This window comes from Cherax quadricarinatus, chromosome 96 (genome assembly GCF_038502225.1).
Source record: "Cherax quadricarinatus isolate ZL_2023a chromosome 96, ASM3850222v1, whole genome shotgun sequence".
In the NCBI taxonomy this organism is placed as follows: domain Eukaryota; kingdom Metazoa; phylum Arthropoda; class Malacostraca; order Decapoda; family Parastacidae; genus Cherax; species Cherax quadricarinatus.
In genome coordinates, this window is record NC_091387.1 from 4,258,545 (window position 1) to 4,270,650 (window position 12,106).

The 12,106-nt window shown below is 50.1% G+C and overlaps 1 protein-coding gene across 9 annotated transcripts in view; it reads right to left on the bottom strand.

The window, feature by feature from the left end:
* LOC128701729 (Liprin-beta) overlaps positions 1 to 12,106 on the bottom strand; it is a 144,086-nt gene that overhangs the window by 69,583 nt on the left and 62,397 nt on the right. The gene's annotated exons all lie outside the window — the stretch shown is intronic.

Below are 12,106 nucleotides of genomic sequence, written 5' to 3' on the forward strand. Positions count from 1 at the left end.
AGCCACAATAAGATTCATCCAACTAGGTATATTTCTACACCATAGGAAAGTTAGCACAGGCACCTCTGTGACCACAAATGCAAGTTTTTACAGACGAATCTCCAGCTAGCGTGGCCGTGAGTCACAGAGGTGCCTGTGCTAACTTTCCTATGGTGTAGAAATATACCTAGTTGGATGAATCTTATTGTGGCTAGCTGGTCTAGCGGCTAACGCGACGGGCTGGAGTTTTGAGACTCTATGACCGCGGGTTCAATCCCGGCCGGGGGTATGGTTTATTTGCAATCGTGTCATTACGATTTCTTAAGTCATGGACCTCCTACTGGTACTGGTACTACACAAAGTGGTGTCTCAGGTGTTGTCTACCAACCATGGACCTCCTACTAGTACTGGTACCACACACAGTGGTGTCTCAGGTGTTGTCCACCAACCATGGACCTCCTACTAGTACTGGTACTACACACAGTGGTGTCTCAGGTGTTGTCTACCAATCACGAACACTGTGTTAATACAGTCACTCATTAGTGTACCCAAAATCGGTCTAGTAAGGTTAGCATATTACTGTCTTTAATATTAACTGTACACAGGAAGTATGTGCTTGATACACAATTCACTACACTGTCTGCTGTCATATTAAGTGTTGGTGACTGTCATGTGTAGGTGTTTGTGAGGTTGTGTAGCGAGATGTACAGGTGTGACGGTGACAAGAATTGAACATACAAGGTCTGACAACCAGTGTGACAGTAACGAGGTGACAAGAACTGAACATACAAGGTCTGACAACCAGTGTGACAGTAACTAGGTGACAGGAACTGAACATACAAGGTCTGACAACCAGTGTGACAGTAACTAGGTGACAGGAACTGAACATACAAGGTCTGACAACCAGTGTGACAGTAACTAGGTGACAGGAACAGAACATACAAGGTCTGACAACCAGTGTGACAGTAACTGAACATACAAGGTCTGACAACCAGTGTGACAGTAACTAGGTGACAGGAACTGAACATACAAGGTCTGACAACCAGTGTGACAGTAACTAGGTGACAGGAACTGAACATACAAGGTCTGACAACCAGTGTGACAGTAACTAGGTGACAGGAACTGAACATACAAGGTCTGACAACCAGTGTGACAGTAACTAGGTGACAGGAACTGAACATACAAGGTCTGACAACCAGTGTGACAGTAACTAGGTGACAGGAACTGAACATACAAGGTCTGACAACCAGTGTGACAGTAACTAGGTGACAGGAACTGAACATACAAGGTCTGACAACCAGTGTGACGGTAACTAGGTGACAGGAACTGAACATACAAGGTCTGACAACCAGTGTGACAGTAACTAGGTGACAGGAACTGAACATACAAGGTCTGACAACCAGTGTGACAGTAACTAGGTGACAGGAACTGAACATACAAGGTCTGACAACCAGTGTGACAGTAACTAGGTGACAGGAACAGAACATACAAGGTCTGACAACCAGTGTGACAGTAACTGAACATACAAGGTCTGACAACCAGTGTGACAGTAACTAGGTGACAGGAACTGAACATACAAGGTCTGACAACCAGTGTGACAGTAACTAGGTGACAGGAACTGAACATACAAGGTCTGACAACCAGTGTGACAGTAACTAGGTGACAGGAACTGAACATACAAGGTCTGACAACCAGTGTGACAGTAACTAGGTGACAGGAACTGAACATACAAGGTCTGACAACCAGTGTGACAGTAACTAGGTGACAGGAACTGAACATACAAGGTCTGACAACCAGTGTGACAGTAACTAGGTGACAGGAACTGAACATACAAGGTCTGACAACCAGTGTGACGGTAACTAGGTGACAGGAACTGAACATACAAGGTCTGACAACCAGTGTGACGGTAACTAGGTGACAGGAACTGAACATGCAAGGTCTGACAACCAGTGTGACAGTAACTAGGTGACAGGAACTAAGCATGGAGGTTATAACACTCATATAATTAAGACCCGCGTCAGAAAACACCTGTTCTCTTTCCTGACAAATCTTACCTAACCGAACCTACCCTAACCTCTGCCTTAATGGGCACCCGTGTTTCTGTGGTGTCCCAGATACGCCTATAGTGCCCACTGAGTGTTGCAGTGGGCACCACCACACAAACCTAAAACAATGTGTGGGCATCACTCGCGTCAGAACACTGAGTGTTGCAGTGGGCACCACCACACAAACCTAAAACAATGTGTGGGCATCACTCGCGTCAGAACACTGAGTGTTGCAGTGGGCACCACCACACAAACCTAAAACAATGTGTGGGCATCACTCGCGTCAGAACACTGAGTGTTGCAGTGGGCACCACCACACAAACCTAAAACAATGTGTGGGCATCACTCGCGTCAGAACACTGAGTGTTGCAGTGGGCACCACCACACAAACCTAAAACAATGTGTGGGCATCACTCGCGTCAGAACACCTAAAATTAGACCAACACCCTTCTACTTAAAAGAGGGTATCAGGGCCACCCTGGCACTCCTGGAGAGGAGTCTCAGGGCCACCCTGGCACTCCTGGAGGGGGCCATCAGAGCCACCCTGGCACTCCTGGAAGCCATCAGAGCCACCCTGGCACTCCTGGAGAGGACCATCAGGGCCACCCCTGGCACTTCTGGAGGGGGGCGTCAGAGCCACCCCTGGCACTCCTGGGGTTGGCCATCAGGGCCACCCTGGCACTTTGGAGGGGCCATCAGGGACACCCCTGGCACTCCTGGAGCCATCAGGGCCACCCCTGGCACTCCTGGAGGGGGCCATCAGGGACACCCCTGGCACTCCTGGAGGGGGCCATCAGAGCCAGCCTGGCACTCCTGGAGGGGACCAACAGTCACCCTGGCACGCCTGGAAGGGGCCATCAGAGCCACCCTGGCACTCCTGGAGGGGGCCATCAGAGCCACCCTGGCACTCCTGGAGAGGGCCATCAGAGCCACCCTGGCACTCCTGGAGATGGCCACCAGAGCCACCCTGGCACTCCTGGAGGGGGCCACCAGAGCCACCCTGGCACTCCTGGAGGGGGCCATCAGAGCCACCCTGTCACTCCTGGAGACGGCCACCAGAGCCACCCTGGCACTCCTGGAGGGGACCAACAGAGCCACCCTGGCACTCCTGGAGACGGCCACCAGAGCCACCCTGGCACTCCTGGAGGGGGCCACCAGAGCCACCCTGGCACTCCTGGAGGGGGCCAACAAAGCCACCCTGGCACTCCTGGAGGGGGCCATCAGAGCCACCCTGGCACTCCTGGAGGGGGCCATCAGAGTCACCCTGGCACTCCTGGAGGGGGCCAACAGAGCCACCCTAGCACTCCTGGAGGGGGCCACCAGAGCCACCCTGGCACTCCTGGAGACGGCCACCAGAGCCACCCTGGCACTCCTGGAGACGGCCATCAGAGCCACCCTGGCACTCCTGGAGGGGGCCATCAGAGCCACCCTGGCACTCCTGGAGGGGGCCACCAGAGCCACCCTGGCACTCCTGGAGACGGCCACCAGAGCCACCCTGGCACTCCTGGAGGGGGCCACCAGAGCCACCCTGGCACTCCTGGAGGGAGCCATCAGAGCCACCCTGGCACTCCTGGAGACGGCCACCAGAGCCACCCTGGCACTCCTGGAGGGGGCCACCAGAGCCACCCTGGCACTCCTGGAGGGGGCCACCAGAGCCACCCTGGCACTCCTGGAGGGGGCCACCAGAACCACCCTGGCACTTCTGGAGGGGGCCACCAGAGCCACCCTGGCACTCCTGGAAGGGGCCATCAGAGCCACCCTGGCACTCCTGGAAGGGCCCATCAGAGCCACCCTGGAACTCCTGGAGACGGCCACCAGAGCCACCCTGGCACTCCTGGAGGGGGCCACCAGAGCCACCCTGGCACTCCTGGAGGGGGCCACCAGAGCCACCCTGGCACTCCTGGAGGGGGCCACCAGAGCCACCCTGGCACTCCTGGAGGGGGCCACCAGAGCCACCCTGGCACTCCTGGAGGGGGCCACCAGAACCACCCTAGCACTCCTGGAGGGGGCCACCAGAACCACCCTGGCACTCCTGGAGGGGGCCATCAGAGCCACCCTGGCACTCCTGGAGGGGGCCACCAGAGCCACCCTGTCACTCCTGGAGACGGCCACCAGAGCCACCCTGGCACTCCTGGAGACGGCCACCAGAACCACCCTGGCACTCCTGGAGGGGGCCACCAGAGCCACCCTGGCACTCCTGGAGGGGGCCACCAGAGCCACCCTGTCACTCCTGGAGACGGCCACCAGAGCCACCCTGGCACTCCTGGAGACGGCCACCAGAGCCACCCTGGCACTCCTGGAGGGGGCCATCAGAGCCACCCTGGAACTCCTGGAGACGGCCATCAGAGCCACCCTGGCACTCCTGGAGGGGGCCACCAGAACCACCCTGGCACTCCTGGAGACGGCCACCAGAGCCACCCTGGCACTACTGGAGACGGCCACCAGAGCCACCCTGGCACTCCTGGAGGGACCCACCAGAGCCACCCTGGCACTCCTGGAGGGGGCCATCAGAGCCACCCTGGCACTCCTGGAGGGAGCCACCAGAGCCACCCTGGCACTCCTGGAGGGGGCCATCAGAGCCACCCTGGCACTCCTGGAGGGGGCCACCAGAGCCACCCTGGAACTCCTGGAGACGGCCACCAGAGCCACCCTGGCACTCCTGGAGGGGGCCATCAGAGCCACCCTGGCACTCCTGGAGGGGGCCATCAGAGCCACCCTGGCACTCCTGGAGGGAGCCACCAGAGCCACCCTGGCACTCCTGGAGGGGGCCACCAGAGCCACCCTGGCACTCCTGGAGGGAGCCACCAGAGCCACCCTGGCACTCCTGGAGGGGGCCACCAGAGCCACCCTGGCACTCCTGGAGGGAGCCACCAGAGCCACCCTGGCACTCCTGGAGAAGTAGCATGTCTGTCACTTCATCTCTACGTTTTTTCTCCTCTCTCCCCCTGCAATATCTCCTCTCCTTTAATAATCTCTCATTCTCCCATAACTCCTCTCTATCCATCTCTTCCTCCCACCATTCCTTCGTCTGCTTCAACCACCCACGCTACCAAACAAGGAGTCAACACAGAAACAAATCATACACACTTCGACCAGCATGAGAGTTTAACAGGCACCTAAGTACCCCTGTCTCCTAATAACATGTTACTTTTCCACTGTAATCTACCTTGTACATAATTACTACCACATTTTCTCTGTTTCGTAAGGTTAAGTCCAGGATCTTTACTTAATTCATAGTATAACTTAACAACTGTTATCAAATATTTAAGTTATACCTTAAATTAAGTAAAGATCCTGGACTTCACCTTACGAAACAGAGAAAATGTGGTAGTAATTATGTACAAGGTAGATTACAGTGGAAAAAGAACATGTTATTAGGAGACAGGGGTACTTAGGTGCCTGTTAAAGAGTGCTTCTTCAACAAATTTAATCCTGCGTTGTATTTCCTCTTAAAATATGTGCTGAATGCTCTCCTACATCTTACCATTACCTCAAAAGTACGTAATACCGATAAGTTATTGAATAAGACACAGTGCAAGATAACCCCAGTGAAAAGCAGGGGAGCAGTGAGCACAATAAGGGAACACTGTATCAACATTCGTGGCTCTAGATTATTCAACTTCTTACGAGAAAATATCAGAAACTTTGTTAAATTAGACACATGTGCAACTCTTGGGTATCTTTATTGAGGAAACGTTTCGCCACACAGTGGCTTCATCAGTCCATACAAAGGAGAAACTTGAAGAACAGGAGGAGAATGATAACCAAGAGTTGCACATGTGTCTAATTTAACAACGATTGCAAACAAACCATACCCCGGCCGGGATTGAACCCGCGACGGGCTGGAGTTTTGAGACTCTCTGACCGCGGGTTCAATCCCGACCGGGGTATGGTTTAACGTGTCGGTTCTGTGAACCATTCATCTACAATATCAGAAACTGCTGGGATGAAACTGGACAAGTATCTTCACCAGGTACCAGATCAACCAGGCTGTGATGGATATGTGGGGCAGCAGGGCAACAATAACAGCCTGGTTGTAAAGTAAAAGGACACAAGTGCAACTAATAAGACATTCTATTGTGGCAACGTTTCGCTCTCCAGGAGCTTTATCAAGCTATTACAAACAATACATGGACACAGAGGGTATATAAAGGCTCAGAGTGAGGTGTAATACTAGTGGTGGTGGTGGTGGTGGTGGTGGTGGTGGTGGTAGTAGTGGTAGTAGTAGTAGTAGTAGTAGTAGTGGTAGTAGTAGTAGTAGTAGTAGTAGTGGTAGTCGTAGTAGTAGTAGTAGTGGTAGTAGTAGTAGTAGTAGCAGTGGTAGTAGTAGTAGTGGTGGTAGTAGTAGTAGTAGTAGTAGTAGTGGTAGTAGTAGTAGTAGTAGTGGTAGTAGTAGTAGTAGTGGTGGTAGTAGTAGTAGTAGTAGTAGTAGTAGTAGTGGTAGTAGTAGTAGTGGTAGTAGTAGTAGTGGTAGTAGTAGTAGTAGTGGTAGTAGTAGTAGTGGTAGTAGTAGTAGTGGTAGTAGTAGTAGTAGTAGTGGTGGTAGTAGTAGTAGTAGTAGTAGTAGTGGTAGTAGTAGTAGTGGTGGTAGTAGTAGTAGTAGTGGTAGTAGTAGTAGTGGTAGTAGTAGTAGTAGTAGTGGTAGTAGTAGTAGTAGTGGTAGTAGTAGTAGTAGTAGTAGTAGTAGTAGTGGTAGTAGTAGTAGTAGTAGTAGTAGTAGTGGTAGTAGTAGTAGTAGTAGTAGTAGTAGTGGTAGTGGTAGTAGTAGTAGTAGTAGTAGTAGTAGTAGTAGTAGTAGTAGTAGTAGTAGTAGTAGTAGTAGTGGTAGTAGTAGTAGTAGTAGTAGTAGTAGTAGTAGTGACAAGTACTGCACCTCACTCTGAGCCTTTATATACCCTCTGTGTCCATGTATTGTTTGTAATGGCTTGATAAAGCTCCTAGAGAGCGAAACGTTGCCACAATATAATGTCACATTAGTTGCCCTTGTGGCCCTTTACTTTACATATTGTCGGTAATTCTACCAACTTTATTACAACAGCCTGGTTGCCCAGGCTAGCACCATACGAGCCTGGTCCATGGCCGGGCTCCGGGAGTGGAAAAATTCCCGGTATATGTGCAACACCTGGATACATTAGAGACACACATGTGTCTCACCCAACTATTTATCTGTGAATGAAACATCTATGCAACATTAATCAAATTAGTTATCACTAGCCTCCATCAATATAGTTTTGATATGCCTTTGATGGGTTTTGAGAGTTTACCTAGAGCCTGGCGCAGGGCCGGGCTGTTGCTGCCCGCTGGCCTATGTATCCATCACAGGCTGGTTGATCCGGCTACAGTCTGGAGAACCAGCTTTTATTGGGACAATGTTTGCATTTTGATAACGATATTTAAATACCGACAAATTGGTTTGGAAAGTCACGTGATCAAACACTAGGATACAGTTATAGGGAAACATTTCGGTCCTGGGACCTTGATTACATAATCAAGGTCCCAGCACCGAAACGTTTTACATAGCCTTGTGTTTGCTCAGGTATCTTTCCAAACCAGAGGGGTATACAAGGAACCATAGTGATGTACAGAAAATAATGCTTAATAATAATAATAATAATAATAATAATAATAATAATAATAGGCACAGTAGTAGTAGTATAAGAAGTTCCAGCACCGCTAGAAATAGCGAAGTTGTTTTGTTGTCAGTAACTGTTCTGAACACAGATTAATGCTGCTTCTAAGCATTTTCGTTTCTGGATGTCTGGTTTCTTAATCACTAAGCATATTATATTTCATCAAGTGTCTGGTGGTGGTCAGGTGTTATACACGTGTTCTGGTTGTCACATCCACGTGTTGTACACGTGTTCTGGTTGTCACATCCACAAGTATACATGTGTTCACTTACATGTGTGCCAAGGTTCCTTGTTTACTCAATATATGCCGTATTTTGAGGCTTATATCACATGCTTTAGTTTTAATGGCTCGGCACTGGACGTAACTGGGAGAGCTAGAGCCCAACCCACACCCCAAACTTATACCTACCGTCACTGGTAGAGCTACAGTCCACCCCACACCCCAAACTTATACCTCCCATCACTGGTAGAGCTACAGCCCACCCCACACCCCAAACTTATACCTCCCGTCACTGGTAGAGCTACAGCCCACCCCACACCCCAAACTTATACCTCCCGTCATTGGTAGAGCTACAGCCCACCCCACACCCCGAACTTATACCTCATGTCTCTGGGTGAGTTACAGTCAACCCCACACCCGAAACTTATACCTCCCGTCACTGGGAGAGCTACAGTCCACCCCACACCCCAAACTTATACCTCCCGTCACTGGTAGAGCTACAGCCCACCCCACACCCCAAACTTATACCTCCCGTCACTGGTAGAGCTACAGCCCAACCCACACCCCAAACTTATACCTCCCGTCACAGACCTTCAGTTTGATAAATTAGACACATGTGCAACTCTTGGGTATCTTTATTGAGGAAACGTTTCGCCACACAGTGGCTTCATCAGTCCATACACAGGAGAAGTTTGAAGAACAGGAGGAGAATAAGGTAATCAGTCCCTCAACCTTGAGTCGATGTGTTCAGTCCATCAATCTTGAATAGAATACGGCATATGAGCGGAGAAGCAGCTTATAAACCGTATGGCAGGAGAGGTGCAGCAGTCATAGGTGGTGTCACATTTGTTCAACTTCTTGGGATCTTAATACTTAGGAATTCTTCGCTTGCCTAATTCTTGGGCACGACCTACTTCCACATTGAACAAATGTGACACCACCTATGACTGCTGCACCTCTACCTGGAGTTTACCTGGAGAGAGTTTCGGGGGTCAACGCCCCCGCGGCCCGGTCTGTGACCAGGCCTCCTGGTGGATCAGCGCCTGATCAACCAGGCTGTTGCTGCTGGCTGCACGCAAACCAACGTACGAGCCACAGCCCGGCTGATCAGGAACTGACTTTAGGTGCTTGTCCAGTGCCAGCTTGAAGACTGCCAGGGGTCTGTTGGTAATCCCCCTTATGTGTGCTGGGAGGCAGTTGAACAGTCTCGGGCCCCTGACACTTATTGTATGGTCTCTTAACGTGCTAGTGACACCCCTGCTTTTCATTGGGGGGATGGTGCATCGTCTGCCAAGTCTTTTGCTTTCGTAGTGAGTGATTTTCGTGTGCAAGTTCGGTACTAGTCCCTCTAGGATTTTCCAGGTGTATATAATCATGTATCTCTCCCTCCTGCGTTCCAGGGAATACCGGTTTAGAAACCTCAAGCGCTCCCAGTAATTGAGGTGTTTTATCTCCGTTATGCGCGCCGTGAAAGTTCTCTGTACATTTTCTAGGTCGGCAATTTCACCTGCCTTGAAAGGTGCTGTTAGAGTGCAGCCATACGGTTTATAAGCTCCTTCTCCGCTTATATGCCGTATTCTATTCAAGATTGATGGACTGAACACATCGACTCAAGGTTGAGGGACTGATTAGCTCATTCTCCTCCTGTTCTTCAAACTTCTCCTGTGTATGGACTGATGAAGCCACTGTGTGGCGAAACGTTTCCTCAATAAAGATACCCAAGAGTTGCACATGTGTCTAATTTATCAACATGTCGGTTCTCTGAACCATTCATCTACAAACCTTCAGTTTATTGGACGCAGGCTGGTTCGGGGAGATATTTTATGGGAAAAACTGCGTCTAATAAGCCGCGAAATATGGTACCTTGTTGCATCCTCTGCACGGGATCTTTAGTGTAGCACCGGTGCTATGGTTAGTTTGATATTGCTTGGTGCAGGAGCTTTGGAGTAGCTTAGAGCAGTGTGAGCTTTTGAGAAGCTTAGGGCAGTGTGAGCTTTGGAGAAGCTTAGGGCAGTGTGAGCTTTGGAGAAGCTTAGAGCAGTGTGAACTTTGGAGAATCTTAGAGCAGTGTGAACTTTGGAGAAAGATCACAGGACATAGAGGTTCACTGGCAAGTGACAAGTGATGTGACGAACTTGGCAGGTTTCTTGCAGCCTTTGATGAACGAAACTGTTGCTTCATGAGGTTTCCATTTTTACTGTAATGAGAAAGACGCTCTAAACCCACTAGTGACGAAGGTTTCCAGTACACGCAGGACCCACTTTAAAGCACTTCGATTTACGGCGCTTCACAAATACAGCAGTTTACAATTATAACCATTCTTAAGACTTCCTACTATAACTATATTCACTATTAGCAAAGAACAAAAATATTTTAAGTAATGTGTGCACTGTATATGCATTTTTTAGGCCTAGTTATATTGTTAACTTATGGATGATAGTGTAAACATGTTACATCACGATTTTAAATGTATTTGAAAGTGAAACAAACGCTGTATTAATTTACAACGATTTTTGCTTTGCAACAGAACCTAACCTGCTGTATAAGTGGGGCCCTACAGTAGCCCAGAACCTAACCTGCTGTATAAGTGGGGCCCTACAGTAGCCCAGAACCTAACCTGCTGTATAAGTGGGGCCCTACAGTAGCCCAGAACCTAACCTGCTGTATAAGTGGGGCCCTACAGTAGCCCAGAACCTAACCTGCTGTATAAGTGGAGCCCTACAGTAGCCCAGAACCTAACCTGCTGTATAAGTGGGGCCCTACAGTAGCCCAGAACCTAACCTGCTGTATAAGTGGGGCCCTACAGTAGCCCAGAACCTAACCTGCTGTATAAGTGGGGCCCTACAGTAGCCCAGAACCTAATCTGCTGTATAAGTGGGGCCCTACAGTAGCCCAGAACCTAACCTGCTGTATAAGTGGGGCCCCACAGTAGCCCAGAACCTAACCTGCTGTATAAGTGGGGCCCTACAGTAGCCCAGAACCTAACCTGCTGTATAAGTGGGGCCCTACAGTAGCCCAGAACCTAACCTGCTGTATAAGTGGGGCCCTACAGTAGCCCGGAACCTAACCTGCTGTATAAGTGGGGCCCTACAGTAGCCCAGAACCTAACCTGCTGTATAAGTGGGGCCCTACAGTAGCCCAGAACCTAACCTGCTGTATAAGTGGGGCCCTACAGTAGCCCAGAACCTAACCTGCTGTATAAGTGGGGCCCTACAGTAGCCCAGAACCTAACCTGCTGTATAAGTGGGGCCCTACAGTAGCCCAGAACATAACCTGCTGTATAAGTGGGGCCCTACAGTAGCCCGGAACCTAACCTGCTGTATAAGTGGGGCCTTACAGTAGCCCAGAACCTAACCTGTTGTATAAGTGGGGCCCTACAGTAGCCCAGAACCTAACCTGCTGTATAAGTGGAGCCCTACAGTAGCCCAGAACCTAACCTGCTGTATAAGTGGGGCCCTACAGTAGCCCGGAACTTAACCTGCTGTATAAGTGGGGCACTACAGTAGCCCAGAACCTAACCTGCTGTATAAGTGGGGCCCTACAGTAGCCCAGAACCTAACCTGCTGTATAAGTGGGGCCCTACAGTAGCCCAGAACCTAACCTGCTGTATAAGTGGAGCCCTACAGTAGCCCAGAACCTAACCTGCTGTATAAGTGGGGCCCTACAGTAGCCCAGAACCTAACCTGCTGTATAAGTGAGGCCCTACAGTAGCCCAGAACCTAACCTGCTGTATAAGTGAGGCCCTACAGTAGCCCAGAACCTAACCTGCTGTATAAGTGGGGCCCTACAGTAGCCCAGAACCTAACCTGCTGTATAAGTGGGGCCCTACAGTAGCCCAGAACCTAACCTGCTGTATAAGTGGAGCCCTACAGTATCCCAGAACCCAACCTGCTGTATAAGTGGAGCCCTACAGTAGCCCAGAACCCAACCTGCTGTATAAGTGGAGCCCTACAGTATCCCAGAACCCAACCTGCTGTATAAGTGGAGCCCTACAGTAGCCCAGAACCTAAAAGAGAGAGAGAGAGAGAGAGAGAGAGAGAGAGAGAGAGAGAGAGAGAGAGAGAGAGAGAGAGCGGGTTAATATTAATTAATATTAACATTAATACTAATGTCTTTATTACTACCAGTACATGTACAAGGTATACCAGTACATGTACAAGGTATACCAGTACATGTACAAGGTATACAAGTACATGTACAAGGTATACCAGTACATGTACAAGGTATACCAG